The 27,126-nt window shown below is 34.4% G+C and overlaps 1 protein-coding gene across 1 annotated transcript in view; it reads right to left on the bottom strand.

Moving 5' to 3' along the window:
• Positions 1 to 27,126, bottom strand: part of MGAT4C (MGAT4 family member C) — a 1,006,121-nt gene that overhangs the window by 733,325 nt on the left and 245,670 nt on the right. Inside the window, exons 6-7 of the mRNA XM_035721958.1 lie at positions 22,583 to 22,797; positions 20,596 to 20,674 (exon numbers count right to left, since the gene is read on the bottom strand). The gene's annotated coding sequence lies outside the window, so the exon portion shown is untranslated. The remainder of the gene's footprint in view (positions 1 to 20,595; positions 20,675 to 22,582; positions 22,798 to 27,126) is intronic.

Genomic DNA, 27,126 nt, shown 5'->3' with positions numbered 1-27,126 from the left:
AAGTCCATATACATCATACCTATAAAAGTCATTATATCTGGATTTGGGGGAGAGAATCTGTGCTTTATGTACATGAGCTAATTCATCTTCTTGTTTAATAGTATACAGTTTAAAGGAAAACAACATTCATATTCCATTGATGCAATATAAATGCAAAAAGCAGTAAAAAGGAAACAAATATGCCAACTTAAAAAGAATGGATAATTCTGGGAAACCGGAATATTGAGTTCTTGGTGTTTATTTCTACTGTTCTTGTATTTTTCAAAATTCCCAAAATAAAACAGAAGAGAGAAAAAAGGGATAGTTACTGTAATTACTTGATAACCTCCCTCATCCAGCCAAGGATTCAAGGAAGATTTGACTCGTGAAAAATTGGCTTCCATCTGAAGTAAAGGGGATGGCAAAAAAGGAATACTGGGAAGTTAGAGAATTAAAGGCACCAGAAGTAGAAGAGCATGCCCTTAGAATTTGTATGAACATACAACCCTTTTTGAATAAGTAATGAGAATACGCTTAGAGATTATCAAATTAATATTATACAAAACACTCTTTTTGATACTGCAGATGTCAAGTGGGTAGGGAGAGTAAAATAAGTCAACGCATTACACCTAAATTAAAGAATATTATTATGGAAGATGGGAGCCCATACTGTTTACTACACAGGGAGGAGTTCTCTAACTCAGTCTGACATGTGGAGGGAAGCAGGAAAAACAGACACTTTAAACAAAAAATGATGCTGGAGCTAAGACTAGGAGACTGAATTAGAAATCAGCTAAGCCAGGGATGCTTGGGGGGCTCAGTTGATAATACCACCAACTAGTGATTTCAGCTCATGACATGATTTCAGGGTCGTGACATGGAGCCCTGCTTCATGGGCAGGGAGGCTGCTTAAGATTCTCTCTCTCCCGGGGCACCTGGGTGGCTCAGTCATTTAAGTGTCTGCCTTTGGCTCAGGTCATGTTCCCAGGGTCCTGGGATCGAGCCCCGTTTCCAGCTCCCCGCTCTGCGGGAAGCCTGCTTCTCCCTCTCCCACTCCCCCTGCTTGTGTTCCCTCTCTCGCTGTGTCTCTCTCTGTCAAATAAATAAATACAAAATCTTAAGAAAAAAAAGATTCTCTCTCTCCCTCTGCCCCACATCTGCCCCCCCGCACTCCCCTCAAAAAGAGAAGAAAGAAAAGAAAAAAGAAAAAAAAAAGAGAAGAAATTAGCTTAGCCAGGCCATCCTGAGGTATAGCAGAAGGTACAAAGCGACTAAAGAAAAAGAGAACATTTTGTGAGTTTCTTGAGAAGAGGAACTAAGTTTTGGTTTTTGATTTTTTATTCCACAGCTCCAAAACTAGCATAATAGGAACAAATAATCTTTCTTTAGTTAATGACTCAAAGAACTAGAAGACCATCTATTACATCTTGTTTTCTATTTGCAAAATGAGAATACAGTTTATGTGAGCCAAAAGTGAAGATTTTAAGAATCATAAAATTAGATATTTCTTGGTATAAAAGGAGTATTCGATTTCAAATTCAATTTACTGCATATAAGCTTTTAACTATGTATCTTAACTCACAGAAACAGTCACTGCTTTGAACATAACCACATTTTAAATTTATATCTGCCTTAAATGTCTTCTGATAAAAAATTATTTCAAGTTGTTTGGTAACATTTACCATAAAGTGAATTTTATGGTATTTAATATGAGTTATTTTAACACTAATGGAGTAATTTCTAAAATATTATCAAACTAGAATATGCTATGGCATATTAACTATTATTTTTTAATGATATGCTCATTTGCAAGAAGTGTCATGACTGCAAAATGATGTTGAAAAATAAAATACATTCTTATTTTAAGAATTAAGAGAAGAAATAAAAAATACAAGAAAGTCAAATTACTCATAATAAAAATATTAGAATTTGACTTTTTAATTCTTTAAATATTATTTTAGATCATTTGACAAAGTTAATTCCTATTCTAGTAGTTGGCAGTGAAATTCTGTATTTATAGAATCATGACTATATTTTTCATGTATAAACTATTAATAAATATTGATTAAAATTCTGAAGTAAAGATTTTTCTTCTTGAATTTACATGTAAGAATCAGCAAGGATTTTAAAAATCTATAAAGTACTACTTTTAGTTACTTAGATGGGAATTAGATTATACTATAAATGTTTTCTTAAAGGGATCTGTTACTCTTACACATTTCAAATAACTTTTGCATTTGGAAAAATGATTAAAATCTGAGCAATGTAGGTACAAAAAAAGAAATAAAATAGGCATTTTATGGTTATTTCATTTCACATAAACAGAAGCTCATGTGAATTCTGTGATCTGTTTTTTCCAACCAAACATATCCTGAAAATTATTACCTTTCATTAATAAAAATTTATATTATCACTTTCTTTTTATTTATTGTGTGATTTCATGTTTTAATTTTTTTATTCAAGTATAATTAACATACAGTGTTATATTAGTTTCAGGTGTCCAATATAACGGTTCAATGATTCTATACATTTCTCAGTGCTTATCAAGATAAGTGTACTCTTGGGGCACCTGGGTGGCTCAGTCATTAAGCATCTGCCTTCGGCTCAGGTCATGATCCCAGGGTCCTGGGATCGAGCCCCACGTCGGGCTCGCTGCTCGGTGGGAAGCCTGCCTCTCCCTCTCCCACTCCCTCTGCTTGTGTTCCCTCTCTCGCTGTCTCTCTCTGTCAAATAAATAAATAAAATCTAAAAAAAAAAAGATAAGTGTACTCTTAAAACCTTTATCTATTCCCCCCCTTACTCACTCACCTTTTATTTATTTTTATTTTTTTCAAGTTTTTATTTAAATCTAGGTAGTTAACATACAGTGTAATATTAGTTTCAGGAGTAGAATTTAGTGATTCATCACTTGCATACAACACCCAATGCTCATCACAACAACTGCCCTCCTCAATAACACTTTTAATGACTGAATGTTACTCAAAATATGAAAAGTACATAATTTATTTAACATCCATTATGCTAATGAACTTTTAGGTTGATTCCAAAGTTTTGATTAAAGTATAGCAATGAAGCTACTTGGATATGTCTTTCCATATTTAATAATCTCTTAGGATAAATTTTAGAAATGGAGTTGCTATTTCAAAGGAGGCTAGTTTAAGCTCAGCCATTATTTACATAAAGAAACTTCCCCTAATTCACTCTCACAGGCTGAGTTATTTGTCTCTACTACATGCACCAACTGTGCCTCTGCCTATATATATATATATATATATATATATAGACTTCCAGAGGGCAGGGGCCATAATAATTTTATATCTTCAATACTTGGTATTTAATAAATATTTGTTAATTTGAATGTTGTTGACAGAATATAAAGAAATAACTTAGATCCATAAGTATTAGAATCATTACAAAGACACTTAGGTAATAGAATGGTTGTGAGATACTGTAAGACTTCAAAAATTCTCTAGGATACACCTGAGATGAAGCTACCCCATACTAGAGAGATTTTAACTATTCCAAAAGACATAAGTAAATCAGTAGTGTAAATAATAAGTGGTATCAATGATATAAAAGTTCATAGATCACTATAGTCAGAATTTCTCTCTATATAATTTCTAGTATGGAATTCTACCCTACTTATAGAAACACAGATACAACTGAATCTCTTGTAATACATTCATAAGAGTTTTTGATCCTTTTATCCTTTCTGTATGTGGGCCAAAGCTAGGTGCTATGGACTGAATTGTGTCTCCACAGAATTCATATGTGAAGTCCTAACCCCCATGCGGTAATGGTATTTGAAGAGGGGGCATGGGAGGTAATTAAGTCTAGATGAGGTCATAGGGATGGGGCCCTCAAGGGATTAGTTCCTTTATAAGAGAGAAGATACACCACAGAGAAACCTGTCCTCACTCTTTTTCTCTGTCTCCCCTTCTCCGTCTCCCTGTTCATCTCCCCTTTGAGGGCAGAGTGACAAAGCAACCATCTGCAAGCTTCAAAGAAAGCCAACCATGCTGGCATCCTGATCTTGGACTTTCAGCCTCCAGACCTGAGAGAAATAATTTTCTGTTATTTAAGCCATCCAGTTTATTGTAATGTGTTATGGCAGTTCACACTGACTAAGAAGCTAGGGAAAATAGAGTACTGAAATAAACCTTTTCACTGATCCTGGTACCTAGGCTGATGGAATGTATATTTGGATATCTGTTTAATAATTACAAATGAGACTAGGTGTCCAGGGTTCCCTTTTCTCCACAACCTCACCAACATTTGTTATCTCTTGTCTTTTTAACAATAGCCATTCTAACAGGTGTAAGGTGGTATCTCATTGTGGTTTTGATTTGCATTTTCTGATGGTTACTAAAGTTGAGCACCATTAATATACCTGTTGACCATTTGCTTGTCTTCTTTAGAAAAGTATCTATTCAGTTTCTTTGTTTATTTTTTAATTGTATTGTTTCTTTTTGGTGAGGATGTGGAGAAAAGGGAACCCGGGTGCACTGTTTGTAGGCATATAAATTGGTTCAACCACTATGAAAAACAGAATGGAGGCTTCTTAAAGAGTTAAAAATAGAACTATCATGTGGTCCAACAATCTCACTTTTGGGTGTCTATCCAAAGGAAATGTAAATGGGATCTCAAAAAGATATCTGCACTCCCGTGTTTATTGCAGCATTAGTCACAAAAGCCAAGATATGGAAACAGCCTAAGTGTCTCTCCACAGATGAATGGATAAAGGAGATGTGATACTCACACACACACACACACACACACACACACACACACATACATATATGTATAAACTAACATATATATTCATATATATGAATATTGAATATTATATATATATATACCTGTAGGGATATTGAATTACAAATATATGAATTATATAATATTATAATATATATATATATAAAATTCAGCCATGAGAAAGAAGGAAACCCTGACATTTGTGACAACATGGATGGACTTTGAGGTCATTATGCTAAATGAAATAAATCAGACAGAGAAAGACAAATACTGTATGATATAACTTTCTTGGGGAATCTAAAAGAGCTGAACTTATAAAAACAGAGTAGAACGGTGGTTACTGAGAATGAGCATATGGGAATTGGGAAGGTGTTGGGAAGAGTACAAATTTTCGGTTAAAAGATGAGTAAGTTCTGGGGAGCTAATGCACATCATTGTGATTATAGTTAACAATACTGTATTCCATACTTGCAAGCTGTTAAGAGACTAGGTCTTAAATGTTCTCACCACAAAAAAGAAATCACAATTACATGATGTGATGGAGGTGTCAGTTAACACAATGGTGGTAGTCATGCTGCAGTATATAAGTGTATCAAAGTTACAGGCTGTACACCTTAAACTGATACAATGTTATATGTAAATATATCTCAATTTAAAAAATATCAGTACCCAGGATATGAAATCATTCCAGGAGAAGTTTGGTAATACTTGATTTTTTCTTGGCATTTTCATACAATTTTAAATTCCTAAATATTTATAGATAACCAATGTATGCCAGATACTATAGGAGTTAAAGAGGTACCTATAAAAATACCTCCCCAAAATAAAGAGATTTAAGCACAGTAAGTTAAATGTAATACATTTCTTTCATTCAACCAATAAAAATCTTTATTAACCTTTTAATTATGTATAGGCCCTATACTAAACATACTCCCAGACAATTAGACCTTACTGTTTAATGGGAAGACAGACTTAATTACAAAAACAATGCCTAATTATAAATTGTAAAAAGTGTGATGAAGAAAAAGTCTAATGGATAGATTGGATCTAACATAATTGACAAATCAAGGGAGATCTATCTAACGAAGATAAGAATAAGATGAATAGCACTACTACAGTACAAAATGAAATAACACGTAAGTAACAGAGAAGGAGTACAAAAAATGTGATACTATTTTAAAAGAGGGACAGATCAGACTTAGGTTTCATGCAGTAAGGAAACATTTGTGTAATTCTGATGAAAACTGTCATATTTTACAAGAGTCTTGAAGTATGCATATAATTTCAGTAAGATACAGAGAAGAGCATCTAAAGAATGAGCCTGCATAGACAAACCAACTTAATTGGAAAAGTGTGGGATAAATTTTAAAAACATCATGCAGTTGAAATCTCATTTACATAGGGAAATAATGGCATCTGGGACAGATCTAGAGCAGATTGCTAAAAACCTAGGACGTCATGATACAGTTTTTGTCATACAGTTTAGAAGATCAGCTAAAATAAATCAAGAAAAGAAGCAGTATTGGCATCAGAGGGAAAGAGAATTTTATGAGAGAGAAGAACCTGACATCACTTACTGAAAAGTTACCAATGACTTACAGTTTAAAATAGTAGGATCTTCCAAAAAAAAAAAAAAAAAAAAGTAGGATCTTTACAGAAATGTGATTAAAACAACAACAAACACCACCTGTCAGATGGATCCAACACTGTGAGCAAAAAGGTAAAAGTTTCAAAGGGCAGGTTATGCTTAAATAAGTAAGCCATATATATATAGAGAGAGAAATACAAACTGGTTAAGACTCACAGCACTGAATTATATCATTTTCCATCACTTTTAAGCAATACTTAACCTCTCAGTCCCTAATTTCTTCATCTGTAAAATAAACATAATTATAGTATTTAACCCAAGAGTTGTTTGCAAATTAAATAAATACCCTTAACACTCTTGGCAGAGTACTTAGCAGGTAGTATAAATTGCTAGTTATTTATTATGTCAGAAGGAATTCTATTTTAATCAACAGAAAACATTAAGGAAAAGTTCAGCAATATTTCTTAATTCCAACATACAAATAATATATCTTTATACGTCAGACACTGTTCTAGATGTGGAGATCAAACAGTAACAAGAATAAAAAAAATTACTGTCCTCATAGAGCTTATATTGCAGTAAGGGGGACAGTAAAATGCAATATGAAAACAAGCACTGTAGTACCAGAGAGTTCTAAGTAATATGAAAAAAAATGCAATAGACTAATGAGATAATATTAATAATAAAGTCTGAATGAATCTCTGAGGAAGAAATTTTTAAGCAGGGACCTAAATGAAATGAGAGCATTGTCTATGCAAATATTTTTATATAAATTATCGCAGACACAAGGAACAGAAAGTGCAAATGTCTGGAATGAGAAAAGCAAAAAACTGAGATTGGCATAATTAGGTGATGGCAAGAAGGTCTGCATGACTAGAGCAGTGTGGTGGAGAAGGAAGGAAGACAGAAGGTGAAAGTAGAGATCCCTGAGTCCACATTATTACATGATTTTGTGGACCCTTTTAAGGATTTGACATTTTTGATAAGGGTTACAGGAAATCACTAAAAAATTCTGAGGAGTAGATCATGATCTGATACATATTTCTAAAATACGATTTAAGAAAATTTCAGTTTAGGTACAGAGAAATAGAATTGGCATATCGTCCCCTTATTTTTTCCCATAAAAATTGTCCAGAAGCAACAAGGGAGACAAGAAATCAAGAAGAAAATTTCCATTTTTGGTGAAACTAGGCAATAGCTAACTCCCCAAACTACAGAATAGTAGAAATGCTTCTGAAATATAGTGAATATAAAAGCCAGCATATGAAGCAGAAGGTAAAAAGAAAACTGCAAGGCCAGAAATTTCATAAAGAGCCAATCAAGTCACTTTTCAACTATGAATGCAAACATTCAGGTGTCAAAAACCTATCTCATGTTTGCCAAAGCAGGAGTGGGGGGTATGTGTCTGTCAGGGGTGGGTGAAAGTCTGGAATCAGCTCCATTCTAAGAAGCAAAAGAGGTTTTTCCAGATAAGAAATCACATTGAAAAGTCATATTTGCAAAGAGCAATCTGCATGACTGTTTGAAAGGAGGTGAAACTTTTCTTCTATCCCTACTGACTCAGGAGGAGTAAACACTAAATACACTCATGCTCAAAATCTTAGGTGTAAGTACACCTCCACCTAGCCTGAAATACAGCCCTAGCCACTCACCTACGTGACTTTCTTGTCAATTAATGGTTCAGGAAAACAAGTAAACAAAAATCAACAAACACATAACCTACAAAAAGAATAATATTTAGGGGCACCTAGGTGGCACAGTGGGTTAAGCTTCCACCTCTTGGTTTGTCGCTCAGGTTGTGATCTCAGAATCCTGAGACTGAGCCCTGCATGGGGCTCCGTGCTCAGCAGAGTCTGCTTCAGATTCTCTCTCCTTCTCCTTCTGTCCTTCCTGCTCGTGCTCTCTAAAATAAATAAATAAATACTAAAAAATAATCTTTAAATAATGTAGGGAAATTAAAGAAAGAAAACAAGAAAAAAAATGGCAGATAAACCACCCTATGAAATTACTGCATCAGAGTAGATAATCTAACATTTTCTATGAATTGTAAAAATTAACAGACAAATATATCAAGGGAGTATACGTACAAACCAGAATTTTACCATCTTAAAGGAAATGGTAAGACAATGGAAGGAGATATAATGTGATCCCTTTAAGGCTTAGAAAAGTAGTGGAATAAAATGATAAAACTTATCAAAAAGATATGCATGATAGAAAATGGGCAAAAACAAATAAAGTTTTTAAAAAGGGAGTTAAAGAAGATTATGAAGAAAGTGATAGAGATAAAAAATAAGGAAAAAAAATCAAAAGGAATATAAAGAAAAAGAAATGTAAAATTTTTGAAAGCTGAAAAAGGATTATGGAGAAAATAGTAGATGTGAAAGACAAATAAAAGGAACCAATATTTGTGTAAGTGCATTCCCATTGAACAAAAATATTGGAGCAAAGCTAATATTTCATAATACAAAGGGCTTGAATATTCATATTAAATGGGAAAAATCACCCCAAACTATCAACACTGAAGTATACTCTGGTAAATTGATATTAAACACAACAATCTATAAAAGATGCTATACACAGAGTCACACCAAAAAAAAAAAAAAAATCCTTTACATTGAGATTAAGAGGAAAAAAGGCTAATCTTGGAATTCTTATGTAAAGTTTTATTTGTGAAAATAAAACAGATTAATAAAATGCTCAACAGAAGAAACTATGATCCAAGGAGTTTATATTGAGTCAAATAATCTTTCAATAAAAATAATAAAATTATTGTGAATATACAAAAAATATTTCTATGAACTGTTTCTGATATAAGTGCTAAACAATGAATGCCACCGGACCAAAAGACTATTATAAAAACCTCTGGGAAAGGAGTGGAGTGGGGTTCTGTGAAAACACTTATACGTTTATCTGTACATGTAAATATGAGGTTTGCAGGGAAGGAATAGAAGATATGTGTTGTTTACGCCTTAATGCAGAAATGCCATAAGCACCAAAGTTAGAGGAAAGAGCAATGAAAGTAGGACATATGCTGACTCTTCACCTTTCTGATAATACCTAACATCAAAAAGATAGAACTCACAAACATTTCTCAAATTAATACATTTAAATTAACTAAACTAAATTCTTAAAAGAGAAAGATTTCCACAATGGATTTCAAAAGGATCCTAATTCTTTGTTGTATTTGAGATAAACCTGAAGCAAAGTGATTCATAAAAATTTTTAAAAATGTACAGAGACATAGGCAATTCAAACATAAAAAAAAAAAAGAATTCACTCTATCAATAACAAACAAGGATGAATTCAGGCCAAAAAGCATTCACAGTGACAAATCAGGGCTCTTTATAATATTAAATGATACAAATAATTTGCAGATAAAATAGTTATGAATATCAACATATCAAATAAGAGTTTCAACATGCATTAACAAATCTATAGGAAATACAAGGAGAAAAAGAAACACATTAGTAGTGGATATTTAATTTCACATTTCTGGACCCTTAATAAATCAAGGAGACACAGAACACTTAAAGATATAAAATAAAATACATACGTTATAGTAAGTGGTAGGTCTGAGTCTCAAACATCAACACTGGCTCAAGTCAAGAGACTAATCTCTTGACCAGCATCCTATATTGTGATTCTAGAGTGCCTCTTGGCTGAAGCAGATAAATAGATATTTATATATTTGAAGAGGAGATGGAAAATTTTCCTCTGATTAAAACGAGCAAGTGAAAATGAGAGCTGTTAGAGGTTTAAGAAAAAAAAAACTGCTGAAATAATTTTCTGAAAGAGCAATAGACTGCAGTAATGAGCAGGTTAGTGTGATTAGCAGTAGTGCTAAGAGCTTATTTCAGGTCAACTGGAATGATACAGGGTACCGGATGATTCCCAGAATCCAAGAGCAGAAAGCAAGGGCAGCCAGTACCCAGAAAAGCTACTCAGGCTATTACTGTGTCTGCCTCCCAGCTCTTTAACTGTGGAGTGTCTCACCAGCAGCCCCCCGCCCCCTGAGCTTTATTTCACCGTATTGTTCTCTACAGACTGCCTTGCTCTGTTCCATTTGCACATAGCCCAGTAATGGCTGCCAAATTCCTGCTCTACTTGACTACCCAGTTTAGACACCAAATTAAGACTGATTAGAGTTCCTTATAACTCTACTCTAGATTCCAGGGAAAGAGAATCTAATTACTATAGTTTAGGTCGTAAGGTCATAGTTATCCCACACTAATCTGGTGGGATGCAGGGCAGAATCAGGCAATTAAAAAAAAATTGGCTGAAATTGAGGAACTCCAGAAGTCTACTGTAAGTATCAGTCCCATTATGCATGTGGTAATTTAAGATATTTATTCAAGTTCAATTTAAAAATTATACCCAAAGTTTTCTTCATATGTCCATGCCCTCAATCTGTTTAAATGTTGTCTATGTAGCAAAAGCAAAGAGAAAATATTTTTTTTTTTACCCAAAACAGTTCATCACATTTTTAATCCATGGAGATGTAAGTATCATAATGAAGAGAATCCAACAGACATAGTGTTTTGTGGGTGGTGGGCATGTGTCAGAATGGGATAGTTCACGAGTGTATGTGTGGTTTTCCTTAGGCTGATGTATTACAACATTTCTAGATTGCTTCTGGGAATCAGCAACTGAGTTAAATTGAAATAGAGTGGGAAGAGTGGATGTTCTGCCAAACCTCAAGTAAAATGTTAACATTGTGGTTTTTATAATTTTAGCCAACGTCTATTTTTTTCTAAAATATAAGCACAATACAATTACTATTTTATTTCAAAAAGAAAGATTCTAAAGTCAAATAAAGAAACTCTTTAATTATGTTACTAATCCTCTATATTTCTAAAATAACAGAGTGTGGTACTTAATTTTTAGAAAAGAAGTTCACATTATAATAGACACAGCAAATTTTAATGATATTTATAGAATTACAATATTTTACTGTAATAAATTAGAAGATACAGACATTTATTTTGTTTATAGGAAAACTGCTTGAGTATGGCACCCTTTCCTAAAATAATCTCAGTTGAACCAAGTAAAGTCTGGGCCACATTTGCAGCAAAAATGGACTAGATTGGTTTTATAGCACCTGTAAGAATAATGATGGAAAACAGAGCATTTAATTAGATCCAAATTCTCTGTATTCCTGGTGCAACAGTGTGCATTATAAAATGGGAAACCATCTGAATTCTCTTTAAAAATGTAGGCACTATTTTCTCCTTTATATTTTCTTGCATATGTGTGTTTGAATATGTGTTTGTTTGTTTTTGTTTTATCTTAAAAATATTGAACTTGAAACTACCAGGTCAGGATCAAAGGAAAGAAGTCATGACAAGGGTTATTGACCTAGATGGAGCTGAAGATGTAGCATTGGATGAAACTACCCAGGCTGAGTAAAAATAAGAAAAAATATAGTAATAAAACCTAGAGGAATGTATACTGAAAAGATGCACAGAAGAAAAGTATCTTGGAAAGATGTGCATTTCTCACACTTAAACTAAGAGAAAGTGCTGCAGTAAATTCTGTTTCATTTTCTGATATACTGTGTGTAGAAGGGGAAAAAAAATCCATTTAAAATCAAAATTTGCTTCACACCCAAGTTACCTATTTTGAAATAAGAATATGAATATTGTCAAGGTTCCATGTCAGTTAATCACAAATAAATGACGGAGAAAAATCATCATCAAGTATAAACCTCATAAAAAGGTTTACAAGCTGTCTGGGATATCAGTCAATTTAGAAAAAGATAGGAACCATTGAGATAAAAAGGCTCACTCATAGGTGGCCCCAGTCAACCATATGATTTGAAAATTAACACCTACACTGTTTTCAGTAAGTTAGCAAACCCTAAATATCAAAACATACAACAGTTCTCATATGGTAATTCCTAGAAGCAGGTAAGATTAAGAATTGAAAATTTCTAGAAATAGGAAAAAAGGCATTTTAAGTAGAAAGCCTGTTACAAACAAAAAGGGCACAATAAAGCTCATTATCTGCAGATTTTATATTTCCATAATAGTTGATTCAATAAGAAAACATCAACACTTTTCAAAAACTTTTTTCTATTTTAAACAGGAATCAAAAAATTAACTACTTTATGTATCTGTCATTTTATTTCTATTTAGAGATATGTTTTATAGTAAAGTGAGTAAAATTATTTATATTTAAGATTATTTACACTTAATATATTTGTATTATATTATTTATAAGTAACCTTAAGCTTATCAGGATAGAATACATCATTATGCATCACCTTAACATACACATCCATAAACAAACTTTTTTGCTTCATTCTTAGTTTTAAAAAAGCAGTTTTACAAACCTCAATATAGAGTAAATTAATTTGAACATTGGTTTCCAAGCATATACTCATTCTGTGAATACAGTCTAGAAAAAATAAACACAATCTTCACTCTTTAAGAGTGAACAACTATAAAAAGTAAACTCAGGGCGCCTGAGTGGCTCAGTTGGTTAAGCGACTGCCTTCGGCTCAGGTCATGATCCTGGAGTCCTGGGATCGAGTCCCGCATCGGGCTCCCTGCTGAGCAGGGAGTCTGCTTCTCCCTCTGACCCTCTTCCTCTCCTGCTCTCTATCTCCCATTCTCTCTCTCAAATAAATAAATAAAATCTTTAAGAAAAAAAAAAAAAAAAAAAAAAAAAAAAGTAAACTCAGAAACAATCCATACATACATTTACTAGTTAATGGAGAAATAAAATTTGGTAGGTTCAAAGAATGATATACTAACTGGCAATGAAAAGGTACTACAACATGGATAAACCTCAAACACAGTATGCTCCATGAAAGAAGCCAGACATAGAAGACTACATATTGTGTGATTACATTTATATGAAATGTCCAGAAAAGGCAAATATAGAGAGACAGAAAGTAGATTAGTGTTTGACTTGAGTCAGGATGAAAAATGAGAGTGACTCTAAATAGACACAAGATTTCTCTTTGCAATGATGGAAAGTTTCTAAAATTCAGTTGTGGGGAGAGTTGCACAAACAGTAAATGTGCTAAAAGTCACTGAACAATATACACTTAGAACTGGTGAATTTTATGGTATGCAAATTATACCTCAAATAAAGCTGTTTAAAGGGGATGTTCAATATATAAGCATGTATGCTTTCCAGAGATTAAAATAAAAAGGAAAATACCCTCTGCCAAAGAAAGTAACCTCAAAGGAAAACACAAATCTCAATTTTCAGTTGGTGTTAATTTGTAAAAGTACCAAACGTGATGCAAAAGAGTAGTTTTAAAATAATATGAAAGACAGGGCCCCTGGGTGGCTCAGTTGGTTAAGCTTCTCTGCCTTTGGCAGATCATGATCCTGAGATCCTGGGATCAAGCCCCAAGTCCTCTGGCTTCCTGCTCAGCAGGGAGTCTGCTTGTCCCTCTCCCTCTGCCCCTCCCTACTGCTTGTGTGCTTTCTCTCTCTCTCAAGTAAATAAATTCTTAAAAAAAAAAAAGATGGGGAAAATTGTTAAAAAAATAAAATATATGAAAGATTACTTGAAGTTCAGAAGAGGTTGAATATGCCCACCCACCAGTGAAAATGAAAGGTGGTTACAAGTACCAGCAAGGTACCATATGCAAAATATTTATCTAATGATAATTTAACATGCATTTAATTATACAGTCTGTATATCCTTCTAAGCCTCTAAAACCAGCTCCTAAATAACTACTAAACTTTGCCATCCTTTAATCCTCTAGTTCTTACAATTATAAAACATTTTGAAGGGCTGAATATTTCAAATCAACAGTTAAATAAATGTAATATCAAAATTTTCTATAAGACTTTAAAAGTTTGATATGTGTCCATTCAAGCCATTAAAATTCCATTCAATCAAAGGAGCCTTATACTTTCCCCCTGCTTTTCTCATTTTATTGCAACAAAAAATATCAAGTGCATTTATAACTTAGAAGTGGTTTCAGTGACCCACAGCAAAAGACTAAGGGCTGCAATAATTATTTTGACATTAATAATGTTTTCGAGGCACAAGTGGTTTGTTCTTTTGTCTGTTTTATAATTGTTGTTTCTTCTCCTGGAGAAAGAAAATTGATCATTCTCTTGTCTGAATTCTGACTTGTCTCTTATATTAAGAGCTTGAAAAAAGAACCTTAAGGTAATATATTTCAACAGCATCCTCACAATAACTTCACTATTTTTGTTTCTCTTATCTCAAGACAGAAATACTAGATAAAATTAAAAAGAATGACAAAGCATGTATTTCATACTTATCCATGATTCTTTTTACTATATCTATGTAGTAAAAAACAAAAATGTACAGAAATATATACCTTAGAAATGATCCTTTAATAAGCAATAAAAATGGTTTATTGCTGGATTTTGCCTCATGAATGTTTAAGTAAAATTCTATTATGTAGTGTATGTACACATACATGTCTATGCTTATATCTCTGCTGGGCTGCCAATCAGTGGCCAGATCTGCCTGTCCATGTTAGAGCATGGGTCTGAGGCTCATTGTCCTTTTCTTGTCTCTTCATCAATTTCTCTGTTGTCTAAATCTGCTTGCCTGTGCTTATCTGTCTGCCTATTCATCCACATCCCCCTTAGTATGTTTCTGGCTGGTTGTCAGTTAGCCTGTCCCTGTGTATTGGTCCGTCCATCCCTGCCCCATTGTCAGTTCCGATCTGTCAATCTTTCTCCACATTTACTTGTCAGCCTGCCCCTGCTTGCATATCTGTTGGTCTATGTATATATCAGTATGCAGGTACATTCCTGTCTATGATTCTATGTGTACCTAGGTATAGATTAAAATATTTCCTTTAGTCCAGATTTAGTCTGTACTCTACCCTATGAACTATGTGGGTGTTGACCAAAGGTTTGGAGATAGCTAGAAGGGGTTTCAAAATGAAAACGAGAGTTGTAACTAAAGCCAAATACAACTGTTCTCAGAGTCAAAGGAGAATATATAAGAACTTAAACACTTCAGAGAATTGTTTTTATGGGAATATCCCAGTTCTCAGCATTATTCTTGAGATCCAGTCTACTCCCACCCCTGTTGACAACCTAAAAATAATTTTCTTCTTTGGCAATGCAAACCTTCATCCCTTCATGTAAATTCCACCAATTCTCATAAAGATTTTCCCTGTCCTAAAATATTCCCATGTTTTACCCCCCAAGAATAATCTGAAGGCGAAAAAAAAATTCCTGGCAGAACATTTTCTAAAGCTTAAGTTATTTTGTGAGGAATAACACTAAGTAAGAGGAGGGTGAAAGAGAATTGCAAGACAACCCAGGGTGTTTTTAATGCTCTAATTCCCATATATTTCAAGGTCCACTTGCTGGTGAAGACAGAAGATGAATCTCAATATCCTGCCTATGAACTAAAGATCTGCCTTTCAAATCTCCCATGGGTGATTCATGGAAAAAAACACAAATGGACATGACACACACAGACATGCACACAAATGCCTTCACACACAGATTCACATGGCTACTCAGGTACTTCTTAAAAAAAATCTAGAGAGAGTAAATATAAATTCATATTAAAGACAAAAAATTCCAGAACAATAGAATGCCCATAGTTATCCACTGTCCCAATAAATATAAACAAAGAAAGTTTACTTTGGTTTTGCTCTACAATGTCCAGGGACCTAACAGAACCTAAAATAACAAGACCCATTGCAATAATTTTCTAAGCACTAATAGTGCTTTGTTAAGGTTCTACATATACACATGCATATATTTTAATTACTAGACATTACAATTCAAAGCTGAAACTATTAAAACTGCTTTACTTTGATAGATTTTGGCAGGTGATAGACAACCTTCTACTTTATGATGATTATATTTTTTATATTAGATGTGGATATCGGACAATATCACAAGAATTTTTGTGTGCTAATGAAGTGACAGAAGAGTAATTTATGAAGTAGGTCAAATGTACTTACACTGCATGGTAGTAGTGGCCTATTTTTCTTTTCAAAGATGTTCTACCAAATTCAGATATAGCTAGAAAATATGATTCAGTTCTACAGAAATACTGAAGGCATATCAGATGTATTGATGAAATTAAAAAGGACAATCCAGGAATTCACACAACACACAACATATGCTTCTTAGAATTAAAGCAGAATTGCCACCTGGCAAAGTTTTCATTTGAACAGGTCGTCCTTTGAACACATTCAAACTGAGTACCTGTTGATTCCATGAAAATAACTAGAAATAATACAGTATTTATACCCAGTAGTCAGTTTGGCTATTCATTGTTTCCCCATATAATATGAATTATTAAACTAAGCATTAACTTACTTACATGCAAAATTAAATGTGAAATTCCTGTGAGCTTCAAAATTATACCATTTTGTTCTTTAGGTTTCCTTTGATAAACCTAACCTCTTTAACCATACTCATTCACCGTATGATATTTTGAAGACAAAAAAAGTCTTTAAAAGATAATTCATGAATTCCATAAGAAAAGACAAGCAGAAATCGCATAATTAACTAAAAAAACCATCATGCCTACTACATTCACATAAAAATATGGGATTGAAATAAGCACTGCATCATTTCCCTTCTCTTTCACCTGAATTGCTGTTTGACATGTATTTTTCAACATTTTCACAGCTGTTCTTACAGTAAACATAAAACTCTGCCATGATCAGAGAGCCGTTACAATATAGTGGTTAAATGCAAGACTCTGAGCTGAAGATTCTCTACCCAAACCTTGATTAACCACTAAGCTACTTATGCTAAATAACCACAGGCAATTGCTTTATCTCTGTCTGGATTTCCACATCAGAGAAATGATTATAACAGCAGCTACCTTGCAAGGCTATTGGTAGGATTAACATGAGAAAATATATGTTGTGTTTAGAATAGTCTTTAGCACACAGAATGTACTCGACAAATGCAAAATATTATTAATATTTATCAGATGCCATTCTAACTTTAGGGCTTTATTTTTTTTTTAAAAATTTTATTTATTTATTTGAGAGAGAGAGAGAGAATGAGAGATAGAAAGCACGAGAGGGAAGAGGGTCAGAGGGAGAAGCAGACTCCCTGCTGAGCAGGAAGCCCGATGCGGGACTCGATCCCGGGACTCCACGATCATGACCTGAGCCGAAGGCAGTCGCTTAACCAACTGAGCCACCCAGGCGCCCCTAACTTTAGGGCTTTAAAGAGCCCATTAAGAGTGAAAGTAATATGCTCTATAGATAGCCACATCAAATTGAGGAATTTGGAAGGATTTTGGCAGAAGAAAAGGATAAAGTTATGTTTTTAGGCTAAAAATCAGTGGTTATCTGCGAAGTAGACTATCTTGAACATGGAAGTTTAGGGTTATATTTGGCCCAAACTTTGGAAGATCTTTCTTTTCTAGAATAAAGTTTGGAAAACTATGCTCATGACCAAATATGGCCCCTAAAAGCATTTGTTTTCTTGTTTTTGTTTTACATTTTTAAAAGGGTGAATAAGGACAAAGAGGGAAGAATGAGGAGGAATATGTGACAGAGAGCTAATGGGGCCCCAAAATCTAAAATGTTTACTCTATTGGTTTTCTAGGGCTTTTGGAACAAAGTACCACAGACTGGGTGGTATAAACAACAGAATTTTTTTTCCTCACAATTCTGGAGGCTAGAAGCTGAGATCAAAGTATCAGGAAAGTTGGTTTCTTTTGAGGCCTAGTTCTTGGCTTAATAGATAGCTGCCTTTTCCTGGTGTCTCTCTATACGTGTGTGTCTGTTTCCTCTTCTTCTAAGGACATCAGTCATACTGGGTTAGGATTTACCTTAATGACCTCATTTTAATTTAATCACTTCTTTAAGAAACACTGTATTCAAATAAACTCACATTGTGAGGTACTAGGAGTTAGAACTTTAGCATATGAATTTTACAGAGAGACAGTTCAGCCCCTAACTTTTATTAGCTGGCCGTTCACAGAAAAAGTTTACTACCCTGCGTTCTGGAAGCCTGAGGAGGTTATACACGACATGTGAAACAGTATCTTTGTGTCTCCTTTAATATGTGTTTGTCAATACAAATGGAGACACAAGGAGAGACTCACTAAGCTCTGAGAGATCTGTTTTTCCCATTAAGATATGCTGAGGGAAAAACACCTCAAGGAATTCGTAGCTAAGCTGTTTAAAGGTGAGGTCAAAGGGGCAGGGCTGACTTAATGAAAATAAGAGGAAGCCACAGGCAGAGAAGAATGTAGGTGAACACATATCTGGGTCCCCCAAAGAGGGTCAGATAATCACACTGAATAACAGGAAGCCCAGTATCAGGGACAGGCCTGAAGATGGAGATGTTGTGAGAGCTATACCAACACTCAGTACCACTTTTTAGTATTTACCTCAACAAGCCCCTATAGTATGATTTTATGATGTTTTGTCACTCATTTCACACATATGAATATTATTATTACCCTCCCACACACATTTATAGATTAGAAACTGAGTTGGAATTAGAACACAGGTTCTAATCTCCTTAGGTACTGAGTCAAAATATCCAAAGTTTGGAATCAAACAGCAATAGAACAAGAAATTCAAGGGTCTTGTAGAGAATGAAGTCAGATGCTTAAAACTTCACTTTGTTGGTGATAGGTCAATTCATTGATTTTAAGACAGGATTGGCACTGATGACAGATATGGACTCAAAAGCAAAGAAAAGAAAAGAGAAAAGAAATGAAAAGAAAGAAAAGCTTTTCAGCAGGTAATTGCTTTTGTGTCCACGTTTTGATCTAGTCATAATGTACAAGATAATTTCCTATAACACACTTTCAAAATAATTACTGGGTGGTTCCCTTTTATAAAGAGGACATTTGTACATCTGTTTCCAAATTCCAATAAAAGATACATGAAAGACATGTATGATGCTTAATTTACTTCCCAGTATAACTCACAATATTAAAGTAGGTTTTCTGTATATGCTTATTAACTCAATATGAAATGTATCTGAGAAATTCAGACTCAGAATTTTTCACCAGTCTTGTGACCTAAAGAAAGCAGTTTCTAGCTTGGATTTGCATACTATTTTTGTAAAGATTCAAACTCACAGTTAAGGTCAACATCTGGCTGGATTGAACATTCATATTTAACAGTTTCACCCTCATTAAAAAATGTTTAGCATTTTTCCAAAGCAAAAACTGTCTTTTGTTTTAATAAAAGTATTCATATATTTGCTTTGTTCCTTGAGGGGATGGTCTGTATGCTTAAACTACTCTATGCAGTTAGAATTTGAGGCCATCTCACTAGACAAGCCACTGGAGCAAAATAAAATGCAAACAAAAAGGGCAAAGGGAGCAACAAAATGAGCAAGAGAATTTACTGGCTTGTCTTCTATTTCCATATCTTTTGGGAGAAGGGAAAAATGGGAATATGAGATATGGTTCTATCTGCTTTCTCTGGTAAGGTATGGTTGAAAATTTAGCTGTTTGATAGCCATAGAGATTATGCTGACCTATTTCTCAAGTTAATCTTAATTTTTAATTTTATCTATGTATAGAGTACTTCTATAGAGTACTCCAGTGCTGGGCAATAACTACATGATCAATAGATTATTTTTATCACTAAGACCTTTAAACAATGGATCTATGATAATACACATATACACATACACACACATTCATATACACACATGCAGCACTAAAGAAAGATGAGTCAAGGTGGTTTCAGTTGGTACATTCTGTATGTGAGACTCTATGATACAATGCATTCGGAAATAATACTGTTTATCAAACGTATGTTGTGCATGCACTATGTGTTTGTTAGTTAATGTGTGTGATCTCTACTACCTACAAAAATCCAAAAAGTAGATACCATTATCTCTATTATACACCTAATAGGAGAGAGGTATGTGGGAGACCAATTAACTTACACAAATTTGCTTAACACATTTAAATCTAGTTTTCCTTGTCCTCAATCCAATGTTCTGCCTATGATGACATTTTGACCTATGGAGTAGAGTGAAGAGAGTATTTGAATACAATTGGATGATAAGTCTGGGATCCACAGTAAAGTTGAACGCAAATCATTGACTGAATACAGGATATTTCATGTCTTACATGTGCATAAGCAGCCGCTAAAAAGCCAGCCTTAATTGCCTTCCACTGTGGACACCAATTAGAAGTCCTGAAATATTAATAAACTGGCTGATTTAAGAGAAAATACCATTACGTACTTTCTTCCTACATCTTGCTTTGAAACACCAAACAGATCATGGGCACTCAATAAATATTAAATATTTAAGAACAACTAATAAAATGAAATTATAGTAATATTTTTGCAATGAACTCACCAGTAGATGAAGTAAAACAAGTTTTAGCACTAGACCTGGAAGCTGAGCAGATTTAGATAGCTGGGTAAGTGAATGAACCCTATAGGGAGGCAAGAGACACTAGAATGATATGGTAGAAAAGGTTAATAAGAGGTCAGAGCAATAAAAATTTTTATTGCAATTTGACAATTAAAACTGCCCCTCCTGATTTTTATATTTGTTCTATTCATCTAACATCCAAAATAGAAATTAAAGGATATATTACTAAGCTGTTGTTATATCTTCCTTATGCTGGAATAAATAAATAAATGATGTTAAATCACTTTAGCTTTGACATTCATAAGGCAGTGAATTATAAAACTCTGAGACACTCAGGAGTATATGTAGTTTCAGAGAGCATACTTCTGTAGATTTAAATTAGAGCTGCAAGTTACTGGGGAAGAAACCAGACTGGGAGCAAGCTCACTTTTTGTTTTTCCTTAAGTGAGTGGAGGGAAAATATTCCATAAAGGAGAGAAAGATTGCCAAATGGAGGAATCCATAGGGAAACCTTAATTTAAGCCCCTGTTCCTCAATTCTTATAAGATTCATGAAAAAAAGAAGCACTTAGAAGTACTCTTTGGGGTCCCTATTCTCTTTCATCTTTTTTTTCATTTTTTGCCTTTTACAATCCCTCTGGGATAAAAGAAAATAAACTCCGAGTAACTATTTGGGTGACTCAATCCTTCTTCTCCCTCTCCTTCATTCTTCTAATAGTCTCTCAAATGCTCAAAAGAAATGAAAACACATTTAACAAGTGCTTTCGTGAAGCTGAGCCACCATTTCCTCTCCCGAGCCTGTGATTAACCCACTGATGGGTCCACAAACTCTGTGTTCCAGTCCAAATACAGCAGCAGGTATACCCGCTCCGGGTCAAACACACCTGCTATTCTACCTATTCTGATAGTCATTTTTAACATGGAAGAATATCAATGCCATGGTAGGGTTCACTGAGCCTATTCACACAATAACAAAACACTTAAAAACATCAAGAGCCCTAATATCATATTTTAAAATATTTCTTCAGTTTTCCTAAACTCTCTGTGATTACTATATGCTTGCTTTCTATCCTACACTCCTACTCACTTGCTGACACAAAACACCCCCCTACACACATACCTTTAACTTTTAGGAAACAGGCACAGTAGTCACCCCTCTTCCTGTTCTAATATATCATAGGTATAATAAGCTAGATTTCAGGGTAGGATAAGGCTTTTTCCATTTTTATTAATTCAGTTAATATTCAGAAGTTTGCCAGCTTTTCACATTTTACTTTGCTAAACAGTTTTGTGTACTTCATAAATATATTGGGGTTGTTCACTTCACAGAACAAAGTTGAATAACAAATTTTTATGGTAAGCATGTTTTACTAAAAATGTGGCAATTAATTTTAGGAAGATTCTTTCAAACTTAAAAATAAAGACCTATAAAGCCAGAAAAGTACATCGATATAATATTCTTATGAAGACTCCCACCGGAGTTTCTTTAAATTGAATACTTTTATCATTCATATATTTATATACCGTAAATATCAATGGCACCAAAATTAACAGCAGCATTTGAGATAAAGTTTGAGAATATAATGAGGAAACATCATGATCATGTAAAAATATTTTTTTAAGATATATAAGGTTAACTGAGTTTCCAAAGTATGTATTTCCCTTCATTATACGCTGCAGCTACAAAAAAATCCTCAAGAGAATTAATATGAACTTATGATAATGCAGCCTGCAGCACGGTTTTGTTTTGGTTTTGCCTGTTTTTGCTGACAATGCAATTCAAACTATACCCTACTAATCTTCACTAAAGGAGTCGGATTATTCACCTATAAACAAGCAGCAATAAAGTGTCATTCTTTAGTCAATACTGACTACTTAACATCTTTCTCTTTTTTACCGGTTTGGATCTCCAGCTTATTAGATCATTACCTGATAAATAGGAGAGGGTAATGAATTGAGAAAATACGTACCTTCAGAGAAAACCTGCCCGATAACAATAATCCATTAGAAAACTGGCAATATCCTCTGATCTATTGCCCGCAAAGCTATGACTTGATGGAGAGTTTCATTCCCTGGGCTCAGTTCTCCAGAAGAAAATCAGCACAATTTAAATATTTCTTGGAATGTGACAGCTCTCCAGATCCCTGGTTGCATTCTGTTCCCCAGGGATGGCAATCTGGTGTTCCTGTGTGCATAGAGCAGTGAAGATGAATTGAAAATGCTTGAGATAAATTAGGAATGGCTAAGTTAAAATTGTCTCTGCTCCAGACTCTCTCATCTGCAGTCTGTAAGCCTGTTTTTCTGTGAAAAAGCTAGATGGCAGGCTGCCTCAGTAAGTTCTTCTTAAGCGACACAGAGCATTTTCAATGAAGAAAAATTCTCCCATTATCTAAGCTAATGTGACTGCTGCTAAATCTAGTTTTTAAGTGTCTACTGGCATGAAATTCATTTTCACTATTGCCTTCCTTCAAACTACGGTCTAGAATCCATACTATCCTGCTATATACACTTCTATCTGAGAGAAACATTTAAAGTTTTCAGCTAACATATTAAATCATATCCCTTTTGCAGTTTTAAAGATCATTTATGTATAGAACATGTCTTCTTTAGGTCCTAAAGCCATTTTACTTCACTGTATTATATGTAGAAGGTTTTGTTTTAAATTCCAGTACCGTAATATGAATAATATTATTTTTTATTAACAATCATTTCTTTTAATGTGGTCCCACAAAGAAATGCATCTTTTTCAATATAAGTTAAAATTCAGAAGTTATATACAAATAGAAAAGGGGATACAGAATCCTAATATGTGACCACAGAAGTAAATTTTACTCTTTGAATATCCTCCTAAAGAAAATAAGATATTCCAAATTAAACCATGTTTCATAAATTATTCTCCTTCTAAATAAAAACAAGCCATTTTTGAATTCTGTTTCAGTTGAATAATGTGTTGCGATATAATATTTTTTTCTGAATTAGATAGTTCTTTCAGAATTTTAATAATGTTCTGAACTTTAGACAGTACACTTTACTTGGTGCGCTGGCAATACACAAAACACAGAGGGTCATCAAATTTTCAGCTCCATTTTGTTACTTGGATTTTCTATATAAAACAACTTTTACATTATCAGAAAGGACAATTAAGACCCTCATAATCCATAAGCTCATGTACCTTTTTTTTAAATGCTGTTAAAAAAAAATCCCAGTATTTCCTTCCATAACTCTCCTCATGACATTCTGTAATGCTGTGTCCGGTTATTTCTTGTGTAAACAAATTGTTGCCCCCAAGACAAAAATTAGGTGTATACATCGTGAGGGAAGCAAAGATGATCTGATGTGATGACTTGAGAGCCAAAAGAAAAAGTAAATCAAATTTTCCATTTTCCCTCCATCCATCCTGCAGCTGATCACTTTATTCAGGGGGTGGAGAGAAGAAGAAATAGGAGAGGCATAAGGAAACACTGGAACAAATGCTCCAGCTTCTCTCCCTCTTCAGAAGTGGTAACACTGTAGCTGTCACTGGGGAAAAAAACACAAAAGAGTCCAAAAGAAGTAGCTTCAGTATCCTAGTTGGGAATTATAGTTATCTAACAGATTTTCAAAGACCATGAAAGAAAAAGAAAGGAAGGAAGGAAGAAAGGGAAGGAGGAAAGCTATTTATCACTCTCAGTTGCCATTTTTTTAAAATATTTTATTTATTTGTTTGAGGGAGAGAATGAGAGAGAGAGAGAGAGCACATGAGAGGAGGGAGGGTCAGAGGGAGAAGCAGACTCCCCGCTGAGCAGGGAGCCCAATGCGGGACCCGATCCCGGAACTCCAGGACCATGACCTGAGCCGAAGGCAGTCGCTTAACCAACTGAGCCACCCAGGCGCCCCTCTCAATTGCCATTTTTATAATGACCATGGTGGCTAAAGATACATAAAGCAAACGAAAAATGATAAAAGTTAATATATCTAATAGCTGACAATTGAATCAATATCCAACTGCTTTGCACAAATGTGCATTGAGCAGCTCAGTTAATATAATAAATAATTACAGTAGTGAACAAAGCACATACTTTAAGAATTTCAGATGTAAATCTCCACTTAGAAACTGCCGATTTTATTAACACTATATTGAAGATAAATTCAGGACCATACGCAACTATATATGAGAGATACCTAAAGTATTCTTGGGGTATTAGGACTTGTTTCTTATAGGAAGTAACAGTTAAGAAAAGGCTAAGTAGAGCCTGGTTAAAAGGATAAGGAATATTTCCAGGCACTGGGAACAAAGCCCCCAGGGGAAATATGCATATTACATTTGGATAAGTGAGAGTAATTCAGTATAGCTGAAGTGTAGAGTGAGGTATGAAGGGCATAAAAAAAAGATGTGTCCAGAGAGATAATGAGTCATTCATGCTATATAAAGGAGTTTGGACTTTATCTTTGAATAGAGTCATTGAGGGCTCTTAAATCAGGGTGAGAAATAATCATATTTGCATTTCAGAAAGATCACTCCTCATGTCACACTAGTCAGCTAAAAAGCATCACCACATACCTAGTTTGCCAAGCCAGACACTTAGCAGTCATACTATTTATGCCTTCTTACTTTACTTCTAATATCCACATCATTCTCTATTAATCTTCTTCTAATAGATCTTCTAATAGATCATTATCTATTAATTCTACCTTCTTTAAAATCTTTTGTTATTTCTAGCTTCCATGGTATTATTTCTAGCTTTCACCATCTCTTACCTACATAATGGCAAGAACCTTTTATTTCATTTCCCTGTTTCAAGTGATTTACTACATCAAAACCTCTCATATAGCTGCCAATTCTATCTAAAGTATGCATAGTTACATCATTCTCCTGCTTGTGACAATTTATTTACTCATTATCACCTGAAGAATAATGTGCAAATCTTTAAAATGATCTGCAAGTGTTGGTTTGAAACCTTGGGAACATCCGGGATGAAGTCTGAAACTGGTCCCCATAGGCAAAGGAGATGGAGAGACAGAAGAAGCAGGCCACTCCAGATGGGTAGGTGGCAGGTTTAATAAGCAAGCAAACTTATATGGGAGGCTTGTTTTGGGTGGCTGCAAAATGAGTAGATCTCCACACCTTCCCTAAGCTTAAAAGTTAATATATAGGCTTTAACTGGGTTGAGCAGTCTCTGAAGGCTGTCTTTGAAAACAGCTCCCACTGTGGAAATGGTGTGCATAATATACATTCCAAAATCAGAAGAAGGGCTGCTCAGGTCCACTCATGGGTCTGAAGTCACATCCTCTTGATGACCTCCTCTAACAAGATCTGACTGCAGTGCTAACCAGACTGAAACCTTAAGTATAAAAAAGACTAACCACGGGCACCTGGGTGGCTCAGATGGTTAAGCGTCTGCCTTCGGCTCAGGTCATGATCCCAGGGTCCTGGGATCGAGTCCCGCATAGGGCTCCCTGCTCCTTGGGAGCCTGCTGCTCCCTCTGCTTCTCCCTCTCTCTCTCTCCTCCTCTGTCTCTCATGAATAAATAAATAAAATCTTTAAAAAAATAAAAATAAATAAAAAATAAAAAAGACTAACCACATTGTTGGATTTTACTTCTAAAACCTCTACACATGCTGCCCCTTTTACCTAGAATTTTTTTACTAGAACTATCTACATCTCCTTCATATGGATTTCCTAAATATGGAATATTTTTGTTAAATATGATTTTCTCTTTGAAGCCATTCTAATTCCTTCACAGTGTTAATTTTGTTCTTTGAGGTAAGCTTTGTCTCTTATGTGATGATTTGGTGACCATCTCAATAAAGTCAATTTTCCTGTAAAATATATATTCCCTTTTGGAAATTCCTCTCCCCTTCCCTTCCCACTGCTCCCCTCTCCTCTCCTGGACTCTCTCCTTTTCTTTCTCCCTCCCTCTCTCCCTTCCTTCCTTAACAATTTATGCTTGCTTTTCACTTTCCATACATTTATGTAGATTTATATATTTTAAGTTTGTGGCGAATACTGTCCATCTCAATTCTCTTGTCATTTTTTTCCTGATATTTTCATTTGTATTTTCCACTTCTCACTTTTACTGTTTTTCTTCCTATTTTTTATTCTCCTCTTCATTCACTCTTCTATATTTTTCTATTCCTTTTGCTGCTTTCTGACCTGTTGCTTGCTTCATTTCTCCCCTCTTCTCCTCCTTTCTAATCCCTCACTATCTTTTTTTTAAGTTTCCATTTAAATTTCAGTTAGCATACAGTGTGATATCAGTTTCAGCTGTACAATATAATGGTTCAACACTTCCACACGTCACCCAGTGCTCATCACAGTAAGTGCACTCCTTAATCCCCATCACCTATTTCACCCATCCCCCCAACCACCTCCTTCTGGTAACCATCAGTTTGTTCTCTATAGTTAAGAGACCCTTACTATCTTTAAAAAAAAAAAAAAAAAAAAAAGACCTTGAAACCATCTTACCAACTTTTGGAGAAATATACTAAAAAACTCTCCAACAACTCATTTTCTTATTCTCTTTAATTAATGAT

Source organism: Zalophus californianus, chromosome 9 (assembly GCF_009762305.2).
Source record: "Zalophus californianus isolate mZalCal1 chromosome 9, mZalCal1.pri.v2, whole genome shotgun sequence".
NCBI lineage: Eukaryota > Metazoa > Chordata > Mammalia > Carnivora > Otariidae > Zalophus > Zalophus californianus.
The sequence above is the reverse complement of the archived record's forward strand: the minus strand, read 5'-3'. Positions and strand labels throughout refer to the sequence as shown.